The sequence below is a fragment of the Mustela nigripes genome, chromosome 2 (assembly GCF_022355385.1).
Source record: "Mustela nigripes isolate SB6536 chromosome 2, MUSNIG.SB6536, whole genome shotgun sequence".
Taxonomy (NCBI): Eukaryota; Metazoa; Chordata; class Mammalia; order Carnivora; family Mustelidae; genus Mustela; species Mustela nigripes.
This window is the reverse complement of record NC_081558.1, coordinates 85,192,333-85,220,040: the sequence shown is the minus strand read 5'-3', so window position 1 is coordinate 85,220,040 and position 27,708 is coordinate 85,192,333. Positions and strand designations below refer to the sequence as shown.

General features: G+C 35.8%; 1 protein-coding gene across 1 annotated transcript in view; it reads right to left on the bottom strand.

Moving 5' to 3' along the window:
* The window catches only part of TBC1D5 (TBC1 domain family member 5), a 547,758-nt gene that overhangs the window by 426,364 nt on the left and 93,686 nt on the right, over window positions 1–27,708 (bottom strand). The window lies entirely within an intron of this gene.

Below are 27,708 nucleotides of genomic sequence, written 5' to 3'. Positions count from 1 at the left end.
TTACAAAAACATTCAAAACCGAGAGGGGAAAGGTCAAATATCCTACAGAAAGTGGTTCTTAAATATAGGAAAAGACATTTGACTCCACTCATAAGATAATGCAAATAAAATGTACACTGAGATACCATCTCTCATCTATCAGACTGGGAAAAATTCAGAAGTTGTACAGTAGAGTCTGTCAGCAAGCCTGTGGGGAAACAGGCACTCCCACACATCAGTAGTGGAAATACGAAATGGTGTAGAACTGAGCATACATCTAATAAAGCTACATAAGCATTTATCCTTTGAACCAGTGATCCACTTCAAGAAATTTACCCTGAAAATAAATCTGCGACAATATGAAAATATATACGCACAAGGTTATTTGTTGCTTCATTATATACAATTTCAAAATACTAGAAACTACCTAAGGGTCCAAGCATAAAAGATCCATTGAGTAACATCATGTATGGACAGAAAATAAAAGTATTAAGTTTATGTAAAAATGAAAGAGTAAGATAGATCTCTATAAACTGATATGGAGTGATTTCCAAAAGATATTGATAAATGAAAAAAGTAAATAGCAAAAGGACATATATACTATGCTGTGTTTCATAAGAAAGAATAGGAAAAAATATTATGAAAATTTATCTGCCTATCTTTAGAAAAGGAAGAGTGAACTATAAAACAATAAAGTGGGATACCTATTATGGTGTGGTGAAATGGGGGAAATAAAGTGACACTTTCCTGAGAATACCTTCTCATAAAATTTTACTTTTGGAAAAGTAAATGATCATTTTCTACATATTCAAAAACTTAAATTAACAAAGATATAAAGAATTAAAGGGGTGCCTGGGTCCCTCAGTGGGTTAAGCCTCTGCCTTCGGCTCAGGTCATGATCTCAAGGTTCTGGGATCGAGTCCCGCATCGGGCTCTCTGCTCAGCTGGGAGCCTGCTTCCTCCCTCTCTCTCTGCCTGCCTCTCTGCCTGCTTGTGATCTCTGTCTACCAAATAAATAAATAAAATCTTAAAGAAAAAAAAAGGATAAAAAATTCAAAAGCTGACAAGAAACTAAAATGAGTGAACTGAACTGTATTTCAATTTAATACCAAATCCATATTTAAGGGATAAAAAAGAAAGAAATAATTGAAGTAATTATGAGTATAGTAGTCAATTAGATATAATCCACAGAATTTAGTGGGGTGAAGAAAGAGTACTTCAAACGAATATTGAATTCTTTTTGGTAGATTTTTGGTGTAGTGGTATAATGAACCAATTCTGAAACGATTTTAGAGTATTAATAAGTTGCACAGTAAGTTAATGTGTTGATGCTACTGGAAGCCAATGTTCTCACTATGAAAGAAGAGACATATAATATGGGAAGGTGGAAGATAAGAAAGAACCCTGTGGGCATGGATTAGCATTAGACACACTGGTGTGACCTAATAATTTCTAAAATGTATAATGTACGTTTATTAGTATGAATGTATGGATATATTTATGTGTCAATGTAAATGTGTTAAGTATATATATATGCCTACATTTCCTAGCTCTGTCCTCTGTAAAATGGCCTAAAAGCCAAGACCCTGTAGAGATGAGCACAATCCAGTAATAACGGGTGCAAGAGCAGCCAGATCTTGATCTCTAACGTGACTCCTCCACTAATACCAACCAGTGCTCTTCAGGGAAATGGCTGTCCAGAACTAGCACAGAATAGATCAAAGATAAGTCTGTGACAATTTGTTTTGCCATAAAGGAAGAAAGCACTCAAAAATGTAATAGGGAAATGTAGTGAAAGATAAAATAAAATTAAGTCACTTAGGGGGTTTTAAAATGGAGCCAAGAGCCCATTAAAAAGAGATGGGCCAAATGCATGTCCTCACCAGGTGGAACCATGAACTTTTGAACCCGGCCAAACAGGAAGTATTCCAAGGACTCAGCCTGCAACTTGCTAAAGTAAGAGAATTTGCTTGGTGATAACTTTAACCAATTATATTCAGCCAAGATTAGTTTTCTGCTGTCAACAGCAATCAAAATTTTTGTAAAAAAAAATTGTGTGTGTGTGTGTGTGTACGTGCGCGTGCGCTCGCACGTGCACGTGTGTATAGGCATTCCCTTTTGTCCTTAGAAAATCCTTGACCTTTGGGGACATGGGGGAAAGAGACACATTACTTGAGCTGCTGCCCCAAATCGCAAATCTGAGACCCCATATAAATGCTTTTATTTTAGCTCAGCCTCTTTTCTCAGATCTTTCTATGCACTAATCCACTAACAAAACCTGGAAAATTTATAATTCAGTAATGAATTATAAAGCACTAAAAAGAACAGATATTCATAAGCTAATACCAATGATCAGCAATTGAATGAATAAACAGAGCTGACCCTTGAAAAATGCAGGGATTAAGGGCACCAACATCCCATACAGTCAAAAATCCACAAATTAACTTTGATTCCCCCAAAACTTAACGACTAATAGCCTATTCTTGACCAGAGTCTTACTAATAACATAAACAGTCAATTAACATATATTTTGTATATGAATTACATACTGTATTCTTAAAATTAAGATAGAGAAAGAAAATATTAAGAGGATCAGAAGAAAAAATATATTTCTATTTATATATATATTTATATGTAAATATATTTATATATAATACTGCACTGTATTTATTGGAAAAAATATCCATATAAATGTGGACCCACAGTTTAAACCCACATTGTTCAAGGGTCAACTGTAAATTGGTCAGTCAAGGAATAGTTTTTGCTTATATCAGAATGCTGATGTTGACTGGAAGGGGGCTAGAACTGGAATATCAGCAGTCTGCACCCATTATAGAAAAAACTGTTCCAAGGGCGCCTGGGTCGGTTAAGTGTCTGCCTTCAGCCCAGGTCAATATCCCAGGATCCTGGGATGTAGCTCTGTGTTAGGCTCCCTGCTCAGTGGGGAGTCTGCTTCTTCTTATCCTTCTGCCCCCTCGCCCTATTTGTGCTCTCAACCTCTCTCTCTCAAATAAATAAATAAAATCTTAAAAAAAAAATTGTATCAGGTAATAATCATTAATAGAGGCTAAATCTAGGCGGAAATTTTGATGAGGAGGATACCTGCATGATCTTAAACTGTTTCCCCACAGACTTTTTATTAGTCAGTTGCAGGAGAAAGAAACTGTAACTCTATAGTAGAGACATCTGACAACATGCTGACCAAATGATAAAAATTAACATCACTGGCCAAAGGATAAAAATTAACATGACCAACGTGCCTCCATATGTGACAGTCTGAGATGGACATAGCTACATCTATGTATTCTGAGTGGAATATATAACTTGAGTCTAATCATGAGGAAATAGCAGGCAATTCCAAATAAAGAGTGATAGGGAGACAAATGAAAGACCATATTATTTAAAAAATGTCAATGTCAAAAAAGACAAAGAAAGACTATGGAACCATTTCAGACTAAAGAAAGGTAAAGAGACATGACAACTAATGCAGTAACTGATTCTAGACAGAATTCTTACTGAAGGGGGAAAAATACTATAAAAATATTATTGGGTCATCTGTTAAATGTAGAATATGAATGACAGGTTAAATGTTGAATTTACTGCAGTTATTCATGATACTAGGTATGGAAGAAAATACCCCTATTCTTAGGATATATACATTGATGTACTTTTAGAATGGTATATCGATCTCTGCAATCTCTGTTCAACAGGTTCGGGGGGAACAATATTGTGTGTGTAGAAGTTGAGAGGGAAAGGAGAGAAAATACCTAAATGATAAAGCCAACAGGGTAAAATCTTAAAGTAACTGAATCCAGGTAAAAATTCAACTCTTCTCTAAGTTTGAATTTATTCCTACTTATAAGTATTTTTTAAGCCGCCATTTACTCTCTTGCCTACCATTTTAATTCCATGTGACGGTGAGAATGTGGCCTCACAATGTGATGTGATCAGCAGGTAAGCCCAGTCTTACTCCAGAGTCTAACATTGGTTTTATCTATCAGATACACTGGATTTTTAGTATTTTATTAGTTTTGTTTTGTTTTTTAAGTGACAGATTCAGCCCCATCTTTACCACTAAGATTTCCAAAGTTGTTTGGTCTTCCTTATCCTACTTTTTAAAATTCTCTTTCTTCATTTCTTTCCTCTATTTTCCTCAACTGTAGGCACCTGTCAGTACAACTGCATCCTGTCTCTGGTTCTCCAGTACAGTAATCTGGTCAACATTAGTTTTTATAAATCTCCACGAAAAATCCTATTTTTCTAGATACTAGCTCTCAGACATTTATCAGGATGAACTATACATACTCCAATAAGCAACCAGAGGCAGAACTGTATCTTTCACACTACAGTATAGTGAAGGCTAAGTATAGAACCTATTCTATACTAAGGATTTCAGTAAACAATTATTGAACTCAAATGTTTAACTTGCTCCACTCCTCACGGTTTTCCTCATTCTAAAAACAGGGGAACCTTCCATCTACCCGCGAACCTGACTGGGATCTATTCAACATTTACTTTCTAAAAGATGCTTTCTTAGTTATTCGAGCATTGAAAATGTGTGCCATGTTTAACCCCTTCAGCGTACAAAGGCTCTACCAATAACTTTACCCCTTAAATAACAATACAGGAAAGTCTGTTTTAAGTAGAATAATGTCATGACAGTTTCAAAACATCTCTTATTTTGATGAAAAAGAATAAATACTAGGGAAGAGAGTTAAGATCGAAGATGAGTAGGCAATCCTAAGCTTGCCTCCTCCCTCAAACACAGCTAAAAAAATATCAAATCATTCTGAACACCCAAGATATCCATCTGAAGTCTTGGAGAACAAAGCTGCACATCTACAAACAGAAAACACCACCCATCGAAGGTAAGAACAGGGGAGGGTTGACTCCTGGGAGAAAAGTGCCATGGGCACTGCACAGGGGAAGGAGCCCTGATCATGGAGGGAATAATGAGAAAGAGTGAAAACATGGACAGGTAAATACACAAGAAAACTATTTCCCAAAACTGCTGACTGAGAAATAGGAGAGGGTTTCAGTACAACCAGTTTTTTGTTTTTGTTTTTGTTTTCTTTTATAAACAGTGGAGCACAGAGTCTGAAGTTTCAGAGGTCAGTGCCCCAGCCAAGGTCATACCAAACAGGCTTAGGGGTGCTCTGGATGGGAAGCAATACAGAGCCCTATGAGGAAGCAGTGCAGTTTGAGGAACCCCTGGGTCACATGGGAAAAAGTGGCTCCCTTACTCAGAGTGCATTTGGTAGAGGTGAGATAGCCTCTCCTCTGGCAAAGGACTCAGGGGGCTTCATCAAGCTGCCTGTTCACTAACATAGGAACAAAGACTCCAGCTGAAGGCAGCATACCCTGGCGCCAGCTTTGTGGCACTATAAACTCCATGCAGTCATGAGACTACTTTCTGAGACAAGGCAGCATGGGCCACATCAAATCAAGTCCCTGCTCCAGAGGATCAGTCAGTCACCACCACAGAAGTCTCTGAAGTGTAGGGTTGTGAAACATAGCCATGACTGAGATAAAACACTGGAGTGTTGCACCACCAGTAGGGCAGCTCAGTCAAGGACAGGGTGAAGGAAGTGATCTGACAGAAGCCAGGGACACAAGAGGTGATGTCTACTCATCAGTAAGGGCTTCCTGAAGAGTGGTAGGCATGGATCTCCCACTCCAGAGAAACAGAAAAGCAATCTCCCACCAGCACTGACTTAACTCAGTGAGCTAAACATAACCAACAAGAGGAGACCAGAGGTACTACAAGCCCTAGATACACTTTTACTAGGGCAAACACGCCTGAGAATGACAGCAACAGGCCCCTCCTCCAGAAGACAGCACAAATCTTTCACCTGTGCCAAGTCTACTGATCATACAGAGTGCTGCACAACTTCAGCCCTACAGGAAACAGGATCTCGCTTCCTTTGGGCTTCTTTTTGGTTTTGTTTTAGACACAAAAAGAAAAGTGCTTGATTTATTTATTTATGGTTACCTTTGAATTCTGAAAGTTGCAAGGGAAAAAGAGTCCTTAACCTAGAAGGGAAGACAAGTCAAGTTCACAACAGATCTGTCCACAGAATCCTTGCAGGCAGGAAGAGAATGGGAGGATATATTAAACATGCTGAATGGGAAAAATATGCAGCCAAGAATACTTTACTCAGCAAGACTGTCATTAAGGATAGAAAGAAAGAGATTCCCAGACAGACAAAAACTGAAGGGGTTCATGACCACTAAGTCATGAGTGTGTGTGTTGGGGGGTTGGTAGGAGGGGGAGACCAAAAGCAACAAAGATTAGAAAGGAACAGAAAATATCACCAGAAACACCAACTTTACCAGGTAACACAAGGCAATAAGTACATATCTTTCAATAATCACTCTGAACATAAATGAACTAAATGCTCCAGTCAAAAGACATAAGGTATCAGAATAGATTAAAAAAAAAGAAAGAAGGAAAGAAAAAGACCCACTTATATGCTGTCTACAGGAGACCCTATTTAGACCTAAAAACATCTGTAGATTGAAAGAAAGGGCATAATGGATGCCAAAAGAAGGCCAGAGTAGCCATACTTATATCAGATGAACTTGATTTTAAACGAAAGACTGTAACAAGAGTTGAAGAGGAGCATAAATCATAATTAAGGGATCTACCCACCAAGAAGATCTAACAATTGTAAATATTTATGCCAACTTGGGACCACCCTAATATATAAATCAATTAATAACAAACATAAAGAAACCCACTGATAATAAAACATAATACCAGGGGACTTCAACACCCGATTCACAAAAATGGGCAGATCATCTAGAAAGAAAATCAACACAGAAACAATGGATTTAATGACACACTGGACAAGGTGGACTTAACAAATATGTTAACAACATTTAATCCTAAAACAGCAAAATACACATTCTCTTCAAGTGCACGTAACAGTCTCCAAAACAGATCACACACTACATCATAAATCAGCCCTCATCAAGTACATAAAGACTGAGAGCATACATATTTCCAGACCACCATGCTATGAAACTTGAAGTCAACCACAAGAAAAAATCTGGAAAGACCACAAATACATGAAAGTTAAAGAACATCCTAGCAAAGAATGAAAGGGTTAATGGAGAAATTAAAGATGAAATTAAAAAGTACATGAAAGCAAACGAAAATGAAAACACAACAGTTCAAATCCTTTGGGATACAGCAAAGGCAGTCCTAAGAGAGCAGTATATTGCAATACAGGCCTACCTCAAGAAGCAAGAAAAGTCTCAAATATCCAAACTAACCTTACACCTAAAGGAGCTAGAAAAGGAACATCAAATAAAGCCTAAAGCCAGCAGAAGAAGGGAAATAATAAAGCCTAGAGCAGAAATAAATGATATAGAACAAAAACAGAAAAAAAACAAAAAACAGTAGACAGAGCAATAAAATGAAGAACTGGTTCTTTGAAAGAATTAAAAATTTGATAAGCCCCCAGCCAGACTCATCAAAAAGAAAAAAGACCCAAATTTTAAAAAAAATCATGAATGAAAAGGGAGAGATCACAACTACCACCACAGAAATACAAAGACAGTATTTAAAAATTATATAACAACAATCTGGGCAATCTGGTAAGAAATGGACAAATTCCTAGAAACATACAACCTACCAAAATTGAAACAGGAATAGAAAATTTGAACAGATCTATAACCAGCAAAGAAATTGAAACAGTAATCAAAAATATCCCAACAAGGGCGCCTGGGTGGCTCAGTGGGTTAAGCCGCTGCCTTCGGCTCAGGTCATGATCTCAGGGTCCTGGGATCGAGTCCCGCATCGGGCTCTCTGCTCAGCAGGGAGCCTGCTTCCTTCTCTCTCTCTCTCTGCCTGCCTCTCAGTGTACTTGTAATTTCTCTCTGTCAAATAAATAAATAAAATCTTTAAAAAAAAAAAAAAAAAATATCCCAACAAATAAAAGTCCAGCCCCAGATGGCTTCCTAGGGGAAGTCTACCAGACACTTAAAGAAGAGTTTATAACTATTCTTCTCAACTGTTCCAAAAAACAGAAATGGAAGGAAAACGTTCAAACTCTTTCTACAAGACTAGTATTACCTTGATTCTAAATCAGACAAAGAACCCACTAAAAAATTACAGGTCAGTATCCCTGGTGAACATCGACACAAAAATTTTCAGCAAGATACTAGCAAATCAAATTCAATAGTGCATTAAAAGAATTATTCACCACGATCAAGTAGGATTTATTCCTGGGCTGCAAGGGTGGTTCAATATTCACTAATGGATCAATCAATACAACACACCACATTAATTGAAAGAATAAGACCCTCTCAACAGATGTAGAAAAAGCATTTGACAAAATACAGCATCCATTCTTGATAGAAAGCCTCAAAAAGGAGGGACAGATGGAACACACCTCAACATCATAAAGGCCATATAAGAAAGACTCACAGCTAGTTTCATCCTCAATGGGGAAAAACTGAGAGCCTTTCCCCTACAGTCAAGAACAAGACAAGTATATCCACTCCCACCATTACTACTTAACAAATAGTACTGAAAGTCTTAGCCTCGGCAATCAGACAACAACCACCACCACCACCAAAAAATAAAAGGCATCCAAGATCAGCAAGGAGTAAGTTAAACTTTCCTTCTTTGCAGGTGACATATTTTATGTAGAAAACCCAAAAGACTCCGAACCCACCAAAAAATTGCTAGAACTAATACATGAATTCAGCAAAGGCACAGGATATAAAGTCGACACACATGGGGTACCTGGGTGGCTCAGCTGGTTAAGCAACTGCCTTTGGCTCAGGTCATGATCCTGGAGTCCCAGGATAGAGTCCCACATCGGGCTCCCTGCTCGATGGGGAGTCTGCTCCCTCTGACTTCTCCCCTCTCAAGATTACTCTCTCTCTCTCTCTCATTTTCTCTCTCTCAAATATAAAATCTTAAAAAAAAAAAAAAAGTCGACACACAGACCCCTGTTGCATTCCTATACACCAATAACAAAGCAGCAGAAAAAGAAGTCAAGGAATCAATGCCACTTGCAACCGCACCAAAACCAATAAAATACCTAAGAATAAAATTAACCAAAGGGGTAAAATATCTGTACTCTGAGAACTATAAAACAAGAAGAAAAATGAAGAGGATCCTAAGAAATGGAAAAGCATTCCATGTTCATGGATTGGAAGAACATTGTTAAGATGTCTCTACTACCCAAAGCAATCTATACATTAAATTCAATTCCTATTAAAATGCCACCAGCATTTTTCACAGAGCTGGAGCAAACAATCTTAAAATGTGTATGGAACCACAAAAGACCCCAAATAACCATAGGAATCCTGAAAAAAAAAAACAAAAAAACAAAAGTGGAGGCATCGTGATTCTGAATTTCAAGCTATATTACAAAGCTCTTATTATAAAGTAATCAATACAGCATGGTACTGGCACAAAAACAGACACAGCAATCAACAGAACAGAAGAGAAAATCCAAAAATGGACCCACAACTACATGGTCAACTAATCTTCAAAGAAGCAGGAAAGAGGATCAAATGGGCAAAAGACAGTATCTTCAATAAATGTGTTGGGAAAACTGGACAGCAACATGCAGAAGAATGAAACAAGCATTTTCCTATACCACACACACAAAATAAATTCAAAATGGATCAAAGACCTAAATGTCTGACAAGAAATCATCAAAATCCTACAGAATAACCTCTTTGACCTCAAGCAATTTCTTACTAGACACATCATCAGAGATAACAGAAACAAAAGCAAAAATGAACTATTGGGACTTCATCAAAATAAAAAGCTTCTCTACAGCAAAGGAAATGATCAACAAAACTAAATGGCAGTCTATGGAAAGGGAGAAGATATTTGCAAACAGCATATCAGATAAAGGGTTAGTATCCAAAATCTGTAAAGAACTTCTCAAACTCAACACTCAAAAAACAAATAATCCAGTTAAGAAATGGGCATAAGATATGGGTAAACACTTTTCCAAAGAAGACATCCAGATGGCTATAACAGACAATTGAAAAGATGCTCAACATCATTCATAATCAGAGAAATACAATCAAAACCACAATGAGATACCACCTCACAACTGTCAGAATGACAAAAATGAACAACACAGGAAAACACATGTTGGTGAGGATGCAGAGAAAGGGGAACCTTCTTATACTGTTGGTGGGAATGCAAACTGGTGCAGCCCCTCTGAAAAACAGTATGGAGTTTCCTCAAAAAGTTATCTAGCAATTGCACTATTAAATATTTACCCAAAGGATACAAAAACACAGATTCAAAGGGGTACATGCACCCCAGTGTTTATAGCAGCATTATCAATAAGAGCCCAGCTATTGAAAGAGCCTAAATGCCCATCAACTGATAAATGGATAAAGAAGATAGATCTATAGATAATGAAATATTGCCAAGTCATCAAAAAGAATGACATTTTGCTATTTGCAATAACTTGGATGGAGCTAGGGCATATTATGCTAAGCAAAATTAGAGAAAGACAAATACCCTATGATTTCACTCGTATGTGAATTTAAGAAACAAAACAGATGAACATATAGGAGTGGGGGAAAAAAGAAAAAAGAGAGAGGGAAACAAACCATAAGAGACTCTAAAGGACAGAGAACAAAATGAGGGTTGATGGAGGGTAAATGGGTAGGGGATGGGTTAGATGAGTGATGGGTATTAAGGAGGGCATTGATACGGTAAACACCAGGTGTTGTATGTAACTGATAAATCACTTAATACTACCCCTGAAACCAACATCGCACTGTAGGTTAACGAACTAGAATTTTAAATAAAAACATGGATAAAGAAAAAAAGATTAAATAATGGAAAGAAGACTGCGCCATTCAGGCATCCCTCAGATATTTAAATATAAATCAATGTATATTGTGATTCTCCGAGAGAGAAAAAGTATACAAGTGCTTTCCAAAATTTGATCATGGGCTCTCTCTCTACTCAGAGAACTTCCTAGGAAAAATACACCACAGAATGAATACACTTTGGAAATGCTGACTACTACACTGTTAGTGGGAGAAAACATCAGAATATCTGGAATTTGATAAAGACACTTAAAAACCAGAAGAAACCACCAGCTTAACATCAGCAGGATGATATGAAGCTTCCCATGTCTGATACAAAGCAGTGACTGATTTTAACTGCAATTAACAGATCAAATCCCTCTGAGTTCTAGATTGCCTTCTTCAGGGTCCTAACTACAATTCTGATGTGAGCTTACACTTCCTCCTCCAACTCTCCAACTGCAAATGCCCAACTCCATTATCAGCATCCCACAATAAAACATACACACACTGAGCAAATGAGAGATTTTGACTCAGAAGTATTACAGTTGTTTTTCTCAAACTTTCACGGGCATGCAAATGGGAATTTGATAAAAATGCAGATGGTGATTTAGTAGGCATGGGGTTGTGCCCAATATTCTGCATTTCTAACGAGATCTCAGGTAACACCATTGCTATTAACTATGGACCATACTTTAGGTGGGGGTTTCAGGCACCTCAGGACAAAAAGATGAGGCCCCTAAGTTATAACTATTCATAGCTATGTCTTTTTTTTTTAAGATTTTATTTATTTATTTGAGAGAGAGACAGTGAGAGAGAACATGAGCGAGGAGAAGGTCAGAGAGAGAAGCAGACTCCCCGTGGAGCTGGGAGCCCGATGCGGGACTCGATCCTAGGACTCCGGGATCATGACCTGAGCCGAAGGCAGTCGTCCAACCAACTGAGCCATCCAGGCATCCCTATAGCTATGTCTTTTAAGCTGTTTTTCAAAAGTCAAATTTCTCCCCCACAAAAACCATCTTTCTTTTATAAAAATAAAAATGTTCAATAAAAGAAGATACTAAAAAACCATTATTACCTGATGATAATTATTTTCCTTTAGAAATGGCAGTTTCCTGCCAACTGCCATAAAAGTACATGTTAAAAAAAAATCACTTTTTAGTCTAAATCTTCATTTAATTTTACTTCTACTTCCAAATACCCAGGCCAATGACACAGAAACATACTGACTTCTGTGGTGGTCAGGAATTTTCTCCAACTTCACTGACTTACAAGGCTGCAAAGAGAAACCATTATTGCCCTGCCTCCACCAAAAAAAAAAAAAGGCATGTGTAAAGCCAGCATCTTTCTCAATGATTTACTGAAAGCAGCAGCTCATTTTAATAAAACCATCTCAAAACATAAAATTGACTGAACCAACTGCTGTGGTGGGCATACACAACAGCTGATCAAAATCATTCAAGACTTTTATTCTTACAGATTTTCAGGCTTTGAGAATTTCTTCCCATTCTATACTTTTATCTTGATATTGAAATCACTGACCCAAGCAAAACAGGATTTTTAAATCTATGGAGTAAAGTTTTAAACTACAAAGTAAGTCAGTTCAATGAAAAATAATAAACCAAATAACATACAACTTAACACACACACTAAAACTAATAGCCACTTTTCTAAAATGTATTTTGAGTAACAAAATTAAAAGTTTAAACTGAGTAGCCTCTTACATTGACAAAAACTAAGTGGCTTTTTCTAGGCATAGCACTGTCAGTCAGCAGAGTATGACAACATTACATACAACATATTTGCCTCATTCCTTACCAAAAAAACTTTGTAAAACTAGAAATTATTTCTCTTTAGTGCTGGTTTTCTTGATATTAAACATTTTAAGATTTTATTTCACTAAAAAGCAAAGACATTTATTCTTTTACTGCATTTTAGATTTTGCCTCTATTTGACTTCTTATAATAAAGTAATTTTATAGTATTTTTGTCACAATGAAGGACAAAGATAAGCCAACTGTTTAGATTCTTCTCCTTTATGTTGTGTCTTTGATCACTAACAATGCTGCGTGAACAGCCAACAGAAGGCTGACATTTCATAAAATATGCAGTGATAAAAACTAATACTGTAGCATCTGGGAGCGATATATAAAATGCAGAAATACACCTAATAACTGTGATCTTAAATTACAAGTTACTAAAAGCTAAATAAAAAGCATACCTAAGAATTTAAAAAGTGGAAAAATTACAAAGAGTTTTTTTGTATTTCTATTTCTAAATACAGAGTTTTAAAGATAATTTAAGACTCTAACACTTTCCCTGCTATTCTACAATTCAAAGCTATCTACCTTCTAAGAACAGGGTTTTCACACTATGGACCCTTTCAACAACTGATGAACATGTTACAAAACCACCATTAAAAAGGTTCTATAGAAAATGGAGGAAATTTCTTTTTCTCAGATAATGGAAAAAAGCAGTATTGTACTTTTAAGACAAGATGCCAGAGACCATAATCAAAAGAAGTTCCAAAAATATCATAATAATCTAAACAAATACTAATACATCCTTTCCCAGTCTAAGCCTTAAATTAGTCCTTAGTACACCACAGCAAGCAAATTATGCTCAAATATACTTCAAAAACTTAAACTTTACTACTAAATATTTGTTTTTTAATAGTGGGAAGGAGGTAAGACACTCAATAAAGACTACCCAAGAGTAAGCATGTGAATTATCTTTGTAGCATTTGGTTTAATATTCTGTCTATATCTGTCAAAATCACAGTCCAGGAGAAGTGTTTCTACTGTTTTTTGTTGATTTTTTTTTTTAAACATATATGTTAAGGGGAAGTGAAAGACTAAAAGCCACTTCACAAACTCTGAATTACACTTTGACTAAAGAAAATATACAACAGTCAAGTATGTGGGAGGCAATTGTCCTTGTGCTTATAATTAGCATCTGAATTTAGGGATTTCACTGCTTAATGCACACCCACCCGCCTGTTATTCTTACCATGGCTTTTTATGTCAATTAATGGAGATAAATACTCTTTTCTCTCCTCATATTTACATCAACGCTATTTAATTTTTTTAAAGCTGTTATAATAGGTTAAACAGCAGTCTCAACATCACTCTTCATCTCCCACTGGACAAAGAATGGCATTACAGGACTGAGAATAGAGAAGGCATATTTACATTCATAATGTTCCTAACTATAACATTTATGTCAATTATGATTTTACATTTGCAAATACAATAATTTTTCGTGGCAGTGCATACTTTGCCATTCTTTTAACATTAACTTTCTATGGTTATTACAATCTCAAAAAATCATACCTATTAAATACATGTTCAAGCCATTGGAAAAAACAGTTAAAGCTAAAATAATAATGTGTCCAACAACATATTCAGCTTTAATTTTATTTTCCTACAAAAGAAAGCTTTAGAATATTAACTCAGAAGTTCTCATAGTTCTGAGTTTAGCAAATCTTTCTTTTAAAAATATTTTCATTATCTTTTAATTATTTCACATCAATTTATATATCAAATAAATAATATACAAATTTCCTAGAATTGTTTTAATATCAAAAATATATGAATCATTATATGATTTTGTTTACTGGATTTAGCTAGATAAAAAGCATTATCAGTATTATGTACATTTAGAACAAAACAAGATTTACCACTTGGAAACCTATGAATTCAAGAGCAATATACCCTATTAAAACTTATTTTTAAAATAAGAAAAATTATACATACAAGTAACAATGGGGTGGGAGAGGAGGCAATTTTCTATTTTTCTTTCCACTTGTCAAAAAAGTGGCAAACCATATTCCTCGATCATACTTAAATAGGCCCTGTTAAATTGGCTGTAGACTATTTCTCTCTCCCTTCTAGAATATGAAAGTCCATGAAAGCAAGTTTTATACCTCTTATGCTTACCTCTTTAACAACAGTGTTTAAAGTTTAGGTAATCAAATTAATATTTGTGGAACTAGTAAGTGAGCAAAAATCAGTTTATCAACTGAGACTTTTAATGAATTGTACTTAGCCCCGTAAGAGAGATGCAAAGAAACAGAACATGGTCCCTGTTCTCTGGATACTTAAAATCCACTTACCACACAGGGCCTAGACCCAACTAACTAAGAACAAGAGTGCAAAACACCAGACAGAAAGTACCTTGTAAATAGCAACAAAGCAAACAGGAGTTCAGAAGATGGTGAGATCACACAAGGCCATACTGTTCAGGAAGATTTCACAGAGAAGGTAAGACATGTGCTGCAGTTTGGAAAATGTAAGCTTTGGAGGAACAAAAAGAAAACAGGAGAGAGATCACCATGTACAAAGGAGGAGAAGGGACAAAATACTGTGAAATGAGAAAGGATGTGCAAATGTAGGATTCTCAGTATGTTGGACCCACCTTGACAGAAATAGGAGAATTTTTATTACTGACTAGTGGAGGATAAGGTTAATGGTAAATTAGTACAACTTTATAAGAGAACTTGGCAGACCAGGCTAGAGACTCCAAATTTCAATCTATAGACAAAGTCAGACCACTGAAGGTTCCTGAGCAAGAGAGTGACAGAGTAAAAGCAATGCCTTAGGAAGATTAATCTGACAATATATGGAACAGATTTAAGGATAGCAAAAGCCTCTTAAGTATTTCAGGAATAAGGCTGTAGAGGAGTGCATTAAGGCCAGTTTGGAGGAATGGTAAGGAACGAGGAACTGGCAGGAGCGAAAACTACTATTACTATAACTACCGAGTAATAAGATAAGGATGGATAAGGGAGGAGACCATGAATTGCTGGGTCAAGAGAAAGAATCTAGAGGGCAATGAGAAGGAAGTCAAGAATGGCTGGATTTGGCTGGAAACAACAGGTTAGGGGCAAAATATGCTTTCAGTTCCAGACATTCACTGTGGTGGAAAACAGTACTCAAGACAGGAAGAAATGAGAAACAGAGATTTGAGAATGAGGTTATACGTAGAGCTACAGATTTTAGAGTTCTGGATGAAACTTTAACAGTTTAAAATCTTCAAAAGAAAGGGAAAGAAATAGTAAAGAGTGGAGACTCAAGATAATTCCACACTATTTAACAAAGTATACAAATATATCTGTGGAAATTAACTAAAACAAAACAAAATGGAACTACTGGCTTTATTAGATAGTTCAGGCCGGAGGGAATGACTCAAGAAATAAGGACACAATATCCAAGAGAGGGCACTCACAGAAACCTTAACCAAAGTTAGTAAACACACAAGGTCTTAGAAAGCAGGGAAATATGAATTTTAAATACTGTTTTTGTTTTAGAGAGAAAGTATGAGGATATAAACCAGAGGGAAAACCTAAGTATCTCAGGAAACTAATAGAACTTTTCAACATGTAACATCCTATTGTATTGCTTCACTAAAAAAAAAGAAAGAAAGAAAGAACACTTTTCTTCTAAAATGTGTTAATTCTGGGGGCACCTGAGTGGCTCAATGCGTTAAGCCTCTGCTCCAGTCATGATCTCAGGGGCCTGGGATCAAGCCCCGCATCGGGGCTCTCTGCTCAGTGGGAAGCCTGCTTCCCCCTCTTCCTCTGGCTGCTTTTCTGCCTACTTGTCATCTCTCTCTCTCTGTCAAATAAATAAAGTTTTTTAAAAAAATAAAATAAAATAAAATGTGTTAATTCTGGAATGTATGTAACGTTAACTACCCATAAAAGACTACAAGAAAGACATTTTCATCTGCTCCTTAGGCTTTGTATCAGTTACATTACTCCTCCCATTTTTTAATTAACTACCTTATTTCTTATTACTGTTTTCTCAGGTTTAGGTCAGTATCTATGTAAACTAGATATTATATTTTGGTATTTCCTAATTTCAATAAAATATTCCAATGAAGAAAAACATCTAACTGGTATAGTACATATTTTTTAAAACATACACACAGTCCAATTTAAGATTAATTTACAGGGTGCAGCCTGTAGAACACAGTGTTCATAAGGAAAACAGAAATTGAGTTCTCAAACCCCACTCCACCCACCACTGAGCCTAGAACAGAGAAAAACAGCACAAACTTCAGGAAAAGAGACTTAGAACACTAACCATTAATGTAAATGTATAATAAGGTTTTTTAAAAGTTGTTTTCCAGAGTGCACTTTATCTGAAGAACCCTGGGAATAATTTAATTGTGTCAAGATTTAGGGATTCCAATGGAAAGGGGAAAGCTTTTGAAGGTCTGATCTTCATCATGATACGTAAAGAGGAGATGTGCTCATTCATCAGCACAAGAAGCACTTGTTCTGATAAGTAAGTGAACGTATGCACTCTATGTGGGTGTCTCACTCTACTAAAAGATATTTAAGCTAATCAATAAGTCAGATATGTTCTTAAAAATGCTAAGTGGTTGTTTATGTGTGTTAGATTTTCTGCATGGCATATTAATGTACTTATCCTATATGATATAGTGAACTTAGTGATGATAAATATGTGGCGTGTCTGCCACCTACATTTTCACTGACAGCAAATGGAGTGTAAAACTGGCATTGTAAACTGAAAACAAAGAAATTAACTTGAGAGGTATGTAGCGCCGGTTTCATCTTATGCCTTAATTACTAAATCTAAACTCTGATGGATTCACTATTAAATTAAGGACACAAGTATATATAAATCAGCAAGTATCAAATATCTACTTAGCTTATTAAAACAAGATATAGGATTAAAAATCATAAATTGGTCTTTGTTTAGATTGTCCAAGGAACAAATTAATCCATTTGAATACAAATTATATTTTGTGCTTTGGGAAAAATTCCAGACTACAAATTTAAGTTGAAGAGTAGACCTAAATGGCAATTTGGTCTTTAGATACACACAAAAAATACATAATTATTTTCTTCAATTAATGTAGCTTAATAAAAATTTTCAAAAATGTGAAATAGAAACATTCAAGTATCTACTTTTTAAAAGACAGCTGCACTAGTAAAACTGATTCTATAAAATAATAACCCACCCCCTCCAAAACAAAATCAGCAGCTGTTTGAATGAATGCAATGCCCAGCTACTTCTCCATATTAAATAAAACCTAAAGGGGGTGGGGGGAAGGCTGTCTTGATTCTTTTTCCTTGCCAAGTAACAGTCTAATGACAATGTACAGCACAAGCAACAGCACAACCTCAGAATTTGCTTACTCCCTTGTCACTAAACACTGAGAACATGCAGTCTGCAATGACCAAAGATTAAAAGAATGATATAAGCTATCAGACTCTAAGTCATGTGGCTCCTTTATTCATAAATAAGGGCAAAAAAGAAATCATATATACTCTCCATGCTGACTTCTATCAAGTGAGCTGGAAAAACTATTCAACACCTTTGCAAAGGTATCAAAGAGAACCCAAGAGAGGAAGTGAAAAAGGAAAGAATTACTGAGACAAAATTTTAAGAGAGTGAGACAAAAACTTGAGTTTGGGGTTTTACACCTATTTGAAATAATTCAATTTTGGCTACTTAGAAATTGAATAATCATACCATTGTGTCCAAACTGGGTCACTCCCAAGAGTGAAAAGGTGCTGTGGAAGGCAGAACAATGCACCAACTCCCTCAAAGATGTCCGCGCCTTAACCCCTAGAACCTGTGAATATGTTACCTTACATGGCAAAAGATGTGATTATAGTCATCGACCTCAAAATGGAGAAATTATCCTGGATTACATTGGTGGGCTCATCCTAATCACCTGAGTCAGAAAGAAAGATGCTACAGGAGAAGGGTCAGAGAGAAGCAGAGGAGAAGGATTCAACTTGTTGCTGCTGGTCAAAAATGGAGACAGTGATCATAAGCCCAGAAACAGCTCCCTATACAAACTGGAAATTGCTCTTGGTTTATAGGAGACAAGAAAATGGAGACCTAGGTCTTACAACCACAAAGAACTAAATTTTGCCCCAAAAACTGAATGAACAGCAGATTCTCTAATATCATGAGACCCACATTGGACTTTTGACCTACAGAACTGAGTTTAAAATTCTGTGTTCTATTAAACCACTAAGTTTGCAATAATATTCAAGGGAAAAATGAAAATGCAGGGGTGCTAAGAATAATTAAGGCAGGATAATAGGCATACAAAGGACTTTCCCAAGCAAATTAGGCTTATGATCACCTTGCTCAGAACTACCACCCACATGTACAACTCACCAATACATGTTTCTGACACAGAATCATGTTATGCAACACAGAATTCAAACCCTTACCTTAAGAACAGAAAGTTTTAATCCAAGTCATTTTAAGTTAACATTTGTTAAGTAATTTCCAGGAAAGAATTAAACCCGTAAGAAGTTGCAAGTAGTCATTACGTACCTTTTTTTCCCCAATAACAATTAAAACTTCATTCCACATATTAATACACACTGGTTTCTCACATTCTGTCTTATATCCTTACTTTCCTTTTTCCCTAATAAGATTTTCACCACCTCTGACAACAATTCCAAAGGAAATAAAATAGGAAAAGTTTAAAAGTCCTCCTGAAATGTCCCTTTCCTAAGCATGCGAAAAACTATTCACTCTAATTTGGGCAGAGAAGCCCAGAGAGTATGTTTCAGTAAAAGATACAAACGTTCTAAGTAGGCTGAAACTCGGGCTCTCCTTTAGGATGGTGGGGGGAGAGGGAGAATGTTCTTTACCATTGAGAAAATAAAGCTAGCAATCTGGATGAAACAACACTTTATCTTTCAACCCAAGAGATCTGTATTTTATTAAGCTTGAAAGAATGTAACTTTCCACAACAATATACTTAGGAATAAAGTCATTCTAAAGCTGAATATAAATGCTTCTTTTAATTCAATGTAACTCTCACTAAATTTCACTTAAAATTAAATATAACATCATAGGTATATTATACCTATATACCATTATATCAAACAAAAGCAACTAGAAAAAGATGACTCCACTGTTTCTACCTGAGCCACTAGAAAGGTTTCAACAGAAACCGTAAGGCTGCAGCTAAATAAAATAGGTTTGAAAGAGAAAAAAACAGGAAGTTACTTTTTAACATACCGACTCTGAGAGAACAATTAGCTCTGTGGAGACACCAAATAAATTAATAAGATATATAAACTTGGAATTCAGATAAAAGGGCTAGGCTGAATACTTTGGTATTTAAAGACATGAGATCAGATGCAGCAAACGTAAAAAGAAAAGATCAAAGGTCAAATACTGAGTTTTGATGCCCTCCAAAGTAAGTAAGAAAGATTAGAAGAAACCAATGGAGGAAACTGAGAAGCAACCAACGGGACAGAGAGAACCAAGAAGGCATGCTATCCTAGAAAACAATGAAGAAAATTTATCAAGAAAGAGAGACCTACATCAAATGCTACCAACAGCTTTCAAGTAACGACAAGCATTTACCACAGGATTTAGCAATGTGGAAGCTACTGGTAACTATGATGGCAGATATTCAGAATAGTTAGTGGTGGAAACTTTTTGCCCTAACTATGATGACTTTAAGAGAATGGGAAGAGAAAAATTGGAAACAGAAAATACAGATAATTCGTCAGAGAAGTTCTACTGCCAAAAGGAAGAAAGAACTGTGACAAAAGGTAGCTAAAAAAGTGGGATTAGAAAGGGTGTTTTTAAGATGGAAGAGATAACAGCATCACTGCATGGGACAGCAGTAATGAGGGAAACATTAATAAGCAGGAGCAAAAACTGCTTTGATCCTGTAGCACCCCTATGTGATACTTACTTTTATTATCCCCACTGAACTGAGGGAGGCACAAAAAAGGTTAAATAACTTGCCCAAGACCATACACTGAAATAAGTTGCAAGGCTCCTGGTTTTAATCCCTAGATCATGCTGCTTTCTGAGTAAAAGAGAAATCAGTCCACCAGATATTAAAATATATTATTTAAAACTACAATAATTAAAAGAATGGTATAAGAACAGATTTGCCGGGGCGCCTGGGTGGTTCAGTGGTTTAAGCCTCTGCCTTCAGCTCAGGTCATGATCTCAGGGTCCTGGGATCATGCCCCACATCGGGCTCTCTGCTCAGCGGGGAGCCCGCTTCCTCCTCTCTCTTTCTCTCTGCCTGCCTCTCTGCCTACTTGAGATCTCTGTCTGTCAAATAAATAAATAAAATCTTTAAAAAAATTAAAAAAAAAAAAGAGAACAGATGTATGTGATATTTTAACATTTCATAGATAAAAATTTGTCAGTGAGCTGGGTTAAGTAGATCTTTCTCCTCTTTGCTTCTAAAAAAAAAAAAAATGCCAAATGGACCAAATATTTAAACATAATAAAATGATTAAAATAACTTAAAATATGATGGAATATTTTAATAATCTTGTAATGTAGACAAGTAACTAAGAATGTTTTTAAGTAATAAATATAATTCCACAAAACTTTAAAATTCTGTATAGTGGAGAAAAAACAAATATGAGATACAAACTTGAAAAATATTTTCATCCTATATAACAAAAAGTAAATATTTTTAATATATAAAGGGTTTCTAAATAACAATACAAAACAAAGATTATTATCTCAATAGAAATACAAAGGAGTATTTTAAATTTTTTTCCAAAAAGGACATAAAAATTATACAAAGAAATACAATTTTAATGAGTGATTTTCCTCCAGACACTATCATGTACCACTGGGAAAGAACAAACTAGTGCATCTTATTTAAAACCAAAGGGCAATTTAGAAACATGAATCAAAATTTAAAATGTACTTAATCTCTTACTTCTACAACAATTTTACTTCTAGACTTTACTGATCCTGAAAAGATGAGCTGCACAAAAATAACATATAAGGACCCTACTTACAATACAACTAAATGTCCATTATTACAGAATTAAATTGTGGTACATCCACACAATGAAATTTATTAAACAGCCATTTTAAATGATTCTGTTTCTCTACATTCTCTACACAGGAACTGTGGAGTTTGGAGTACTTTTTATTTTCTTTTTTATACATTTTTGTATTTCTGGTAATTTCTACAAAGGGTCATTTATCACATTTTTAATAGCTTTACTGAGATATAGTGCACATATAATTCATCCATTTAAAGTACACAATTCAAGATTTTCATATATATACTGAGTTTGCAAGCATCATTACAGTAATTTTAGAACATTATTCCCCACCCAAAAAATAACCCCATATCCATAAGCTGTTACGTTCTATCTCCCCCGAACCTCCCCTTCTCCAGGCAACCCCTTCAACTTTCTGTTTCTACAGATTTGCCTATTCCAGACATTTCATATAAAAGGAATCATACAATATGTAGTCTTTACTGACTGGCTTCCATGTATGATTTTTATTTTTATTTTTTAAAGATTTAATTTATTTGAGAAAGAGAGAGACCACGAGCAGGGAGAAGGGCAGAGAAAGAAGCAGAATCTACACTGAACAGGGAGCCTGATGCAGGACTCGATCTCAGGACCCCAAAATCACAACCTGAGCTGAAGGCAATTGCTTAACCAACTGAGCCACCCAGATGCCCCCCACCCCGTATGATTTTTTTTAAAGCCATTTCCATTTTAGAAAAAGGTAAAAAAAAAAAAAATTCACATAATTTTCCCAATTAAAAGTGAACATATGCATATTCTCTAATTATTTTATTACTAGCTAATACAAAAAACAAACCATATTTAACTAAATCTCTTCTGACAGTCTCAATATTCAAGTAAACATTATGTAACAAAACTCTGATAATTCCATGGTTAGTAGAGAAATTGAGATTAACCTTTAATATTTACTACCAATTACACTCAATACTGTGTTTTCTCAACAAGTGACAGGTAAAAACAAAATAATTTCCAAAATAATACATCAAGAATCACATGCCAAAGGTTTTCACATCAAGTAAATTTCTCAAGTAAGTAAAAATTATTCCTGCAGATCAGAATTATATACTGAATGAAGATTAAAAAGTAATCTGATGCATAGGCTCCATTTTCTACCTATATACACATGCACACACAATTATGTAATTATATATATATATATATAACTTATTATTACACTTACTAGCATCAAACTTGGATAACACTAACCTATACACGTATTCCTAATCATTCCTATGTGCCTATGTGCATACTACATTACTAAAGGAGAAAAGACAGATTCGGGGCAGGGGAAGTTTGGAGAACAATTTGACAATATCTAGTATGGCTGAATATGTGAAATTTCACTCCCTAGAAGAAGTATACACATGTACAAGACAACTGGTATATAAAAGTATGTCTGCTAAGAGTTTGTTAACAGTGAAAATTTAAAACAGACTAAATGTTCATCAACAGAATAAGCAAATTATGTCAGTAAAACTCCATAATAATATCTCCCATGATAAAACTCAATTATATTTTCCCATAATAATAGAGGCCATTTTCTGCCCATTTCTCAAATAAAGCTAAAATTCTTATTTTCTGTGGAATGGACTCAGGAAATGATTGCCTTGTGACGACTTGAGAATTTCTGAGATCAGTTTTCAGTCAGTGGTATTAAGTGTAAGTTTCAAAATCCTTACCACTGTACCTTATATGACAATATAGAGGACCAAAAACACTGATTTTTAATAACCTTACAATAACCAACCCTACATTTTACACAGCTGAATTTAAGAAAGCTATTTTTCAGTATCATGGCTGAAATTTTACTATGTTCATTCAATGACATACCCTAAAGCAGTGAAAGGGAATACATAATAGCTGCATGTATCAATAAGAATAAATCTCAAAAACAAAAAAACTGAGAGAAAAATTTAAGTTATGGAAGGTGTGTCAACAAAATAGGAACAAACCTAGGTGAAGATGCAGAGGAATGGGAACTCTCATATATCACCAAGAGAGTATATAATGCTGAAGCCACTTTGGAAAACAGTTTAGCGGTTTCTTAAAAAGTTAACAAAATAAATATATCAGATGATTCAGCAATTCTCTTAAGTATCTACTCAAGGGAAATGAAAACACATATCCACATAAAGACTTACATACAAATGTTCTTAGCAGATTTATTCATAATAGCCAAAAATTGAAAAGAAGCTAAATGTTCATGGAATGGACTGACAGTGAATGTACTGACAAAACATAATGATAATGTAATAATATTCACCAATAAAAAGAAATGGACTTTTCTTGTAGCAAATGGATACATGCTACAAAGCAGAAACACCTCAAAAACATGCTCACTGAAAAAAGTCAGATACAAAAGACCAAATATATTATTTAATTTACATGAAATATCCAGAGAAGGAAAAGCTACAGAGGCAGGAAAGAGATTAATGGTTGCCTACAGCAGTAAGAATGAAGATTAATAGTTAATGTGCAAGAGAGATTATATTCAAGTGATGACAATGCTCTACGCCTGATTCATGATGATGACTGAACAACCTGGTAAGTTTACTAAAATCTCAATGAATTGTATTATTTGGAACGGTGAATTAGATGATATGTAAAATATGGCTCAACCTTTTTTTTTTTAAGGGACATGTATATAATAATTCCATTTATCTAAAATTTAATAAAAATATTTTATTTATGGTATAAGAATAGTATACAGACACTTATACCAAACTCAGAATAATAGCTGCTTTTTGGGAAAGAGGGAGGACAAAGGGACAAGTGTGGAACTTCAGCATTATCTATAATAATCTTATTTCTTTTTTAAAAAGTGAGAGATCAAAGTAAGATGGGTACATACATGTGTATTCCATTATTTTCTGCACTTCTACCAAGTTTGAAATGTTTCACAATAATTTTTAAACTACAACATAAAGGAATCAAAGAATAAATAAAAAATACAGAAGCAAACATTCCTATGGAGTTATTGGAGCTAGATGTACCTTTAAAATGGAAAATATAATCATAGATCAAATTACATTATAAATAAATCAATACTGATTAAGCAACTTCAATATATAAGTTCATATGTGATACAGCAATGCATAAAACAAGGACTGTTTATCATGAAAGCTTAGGAAATAAGTTTACAAATACAGCAGAAAGAGCCCAGGACCGTGAGTCAGAGAACTTGGTTTTGAGGTGTAGTTCCAATGTTTATAAATGACAGGACTATGAAATTTGGGAAACTCGCTAAATTTAGTATCCTCCAAACTTTTGTTTCCTCATGTGTAAAGTGAGATGATAATGGTTGTATGACAGGATTGTTGTTGAGTATTATATAAACAATAAAGTGAAGCTTAAAGTTTCACTGTCGTAATGTGTAGTAAGTACTCAATAGATGTTAAACTCTCCCTAGGCACAGGACTGTGTGTGGATTAAGTGACATGGACGGTCAGGGCACCTGCGTGGTCCAGTGGGTTGAGCATCTCACTCTTGGTTTTGGCTCAGGTCGTGATCTCAGGGTCAAGCTCTGAGTTCAGTGGATTCTGCTTAAGACTCTCTCTCCCTCTCCTTCTGCCCCTCCTTCCTGCACATGTGTGCTCTCTCAAGTAAATAGAAAAATCTTTAAAATATAAAAATAAAATAAATGAGATGGATGGTAAACCACACTATAGAAAGTGTTTAAATCATTACTAAAAGATTATCATATACTATCATAAAATCACTGTAAGACTAAATTTATACAGTGGCAAACAAATAATAAGTAAAAAAAGAATATACATTTTCTTCTTCCTTATATTCAGGAAAAGCTTTAAGGAAGAGGAAATGTCCTCAAAAGACAGGTAGACATTAACTTATGGAAATGAGATAGCGATCAGAACTAAAGAAGAGAAATTACAGCTCTTCTGAAGTTCCTTTCTAACAGATACTAGGTATTTAATGATACGATTCATCTAGGTTTTGAAATGCAGGGAAATATATCCTTTCCATGTAGAAAGAAACATTAAACAGTTCATAGCTGCATAATATAGTCTGTGTTTCTCCAACGTAGCTGTACCTTAGAATCACCTGAAGATCCTTTAAGAAAAATTGATGTAGGGGCACGTGGGTGGCTCAGTGGGTTAAGCCTCTGCCTTCTGCTCAGGTCATAATTTTAGGGTCCTGGGATCGAGCCCCACATGGGGCTCTCTGCTCAGCGAAGAGCCTGCTTCTCCCCCTCTCTCTGCCTGCCTACTGTGATCTCTCTCTCTGTCAAATAAATAAATAAAATCTTTTAAAAAAAAAAAGGAAAGAAAGAAAAATTGATGTCCCGACCTCAGCCCCAAAGATTCCGATTAAATCAGTCTAGAGTGTGATCCAGTCATTAATAGGTTTCTTTTCTTTCTTTTTTTTTTTTTTTAAATGAGTTTATGTACTTAAAAGAGACAGAGAGTGAAAGAGCAAGCGAGCATGAGCTGGGAGAGGGAGAAGGAAGTGCAGACTCTCCACCGAGCAGGGAGCCCATGTGAGGCTCAATCCCAGGACACTGGAATCATGACCTAAGCCAAAGGCAGACACTTAACCGACTGAGCTACCCAGGTGCCCCATTAGTATGTTTCAAATATGTAGCCAGGATGAAGACCAGTGCTGCATTCTAAAATTCTTACTCTAATCCTTAAATTACTGGCTGACTGAACATTGAATATATCTCCCCCACAACATATTTTGTAAGAAGTATTTTTTGGGGGGCACCTGGGTGGCTCAGTGGGTTAAAGCCTCTGCCTCCAGCTCAGGTCATGATCCCAGGGTCCTGGGATCAAGCCCCACATTGGGCTCTCTGTTCAGCAAGGAGCCTGATTCCCTTCCTCTCTCTCTGCCTGCCTCTCTACAGTCATCTCTGTCTGTCAAGTAAATTAAAAAAATCTTAAAAGAAAAAAAGAAGGTTTTTTTTTTGCACTTAATATAAGCATGACTAATTACAAACATCTAAAATTAGCTGACAAAGAAAAAATTGTCTACTAATTTTTTTCTTTTTAAATCTGCTGAGATCCTCCACTATGAAGTATAGAACCTGGCTCATAATAGGTACTAAACAATCCCAAATGAATCAGTCTTTCTCAATTGTGACAGGTAACTTTATGTGTCAACTTGGCTAGGTCACAAACATTATTCTAGATATTTCTACAAAGGTAATTTTTTTTTAGACTTTATTTATTTATTTGACAGAGATCACAAGTAGGCAGAGAGAGTTGGGGGGAGCGGGGGAAGCAGGCCCCCTGCTGAGCAGAGAGTCGGATGTGGGGCTCGATCCCAGGACCCTCATGACCTGAGTCTAAGGCAGAGGCTTTAATCCACTGAGCCACCCAGGCGCCCCTACAAAGGTAATTTTTAGATGAGATTCATACTTAAGTCAACAGACTTTTGAATGAAGCAGATTATCCTCCTTCATGTATAGGTGGACCTCATCAATCTGGCTGAAAGCCTTAATTAAAACAAGAACTGATCTCCCCTGCAGAAAAGGTAATTCTGCCAAAAGAAGGTCTTTGGAGGGGCGCCTGGGTGGCTCAGTGGGTTAAGCAGCTGCCTTCGGCTCAGGTCATGATCTCAGTCCCGCATCGGGCTCTCTGCTCACCAGGGAGCCTGCTTCCTTCTCTCTCTGCCTGCCTGCCTGCCTCTCTACTTGTGATTTCTCTCTGTCAAATAAATAAATAAAATCTTTAAAAAAAAAAAAAAAAAAAAGAAGGTCTTTGGATTTAAACTTCAACACCAGCTCTTGCCCACTGACCTACCCTGCAGAGTTTAGACTGTCAGCCTCCACAATCACATGAGCCAATTCCTTAAAATCTCCCTCTTTTTTACCGCCCCGCCCCCATCCAACACACGTTTTATTATGTTTCTCTAGAGAATCCTAAAACGTCAACCTTATCAATGTATTGGATTTAGATTGCAAGATACAACCTATCCCTCATCCCTAACCAGAAATAAATTTTTCAGTATATATTTGAGGAAAGTTGTCCAAAAATGAACTGAAGTAGTATCTTAAAAAGGTTTCCTGATACAGTATTTCATTAAAGAGGTATTTTGGGGGGATCGATTTTGTTGCGCTAAATTCAAGTGTGTTTAAGTACACTTAAA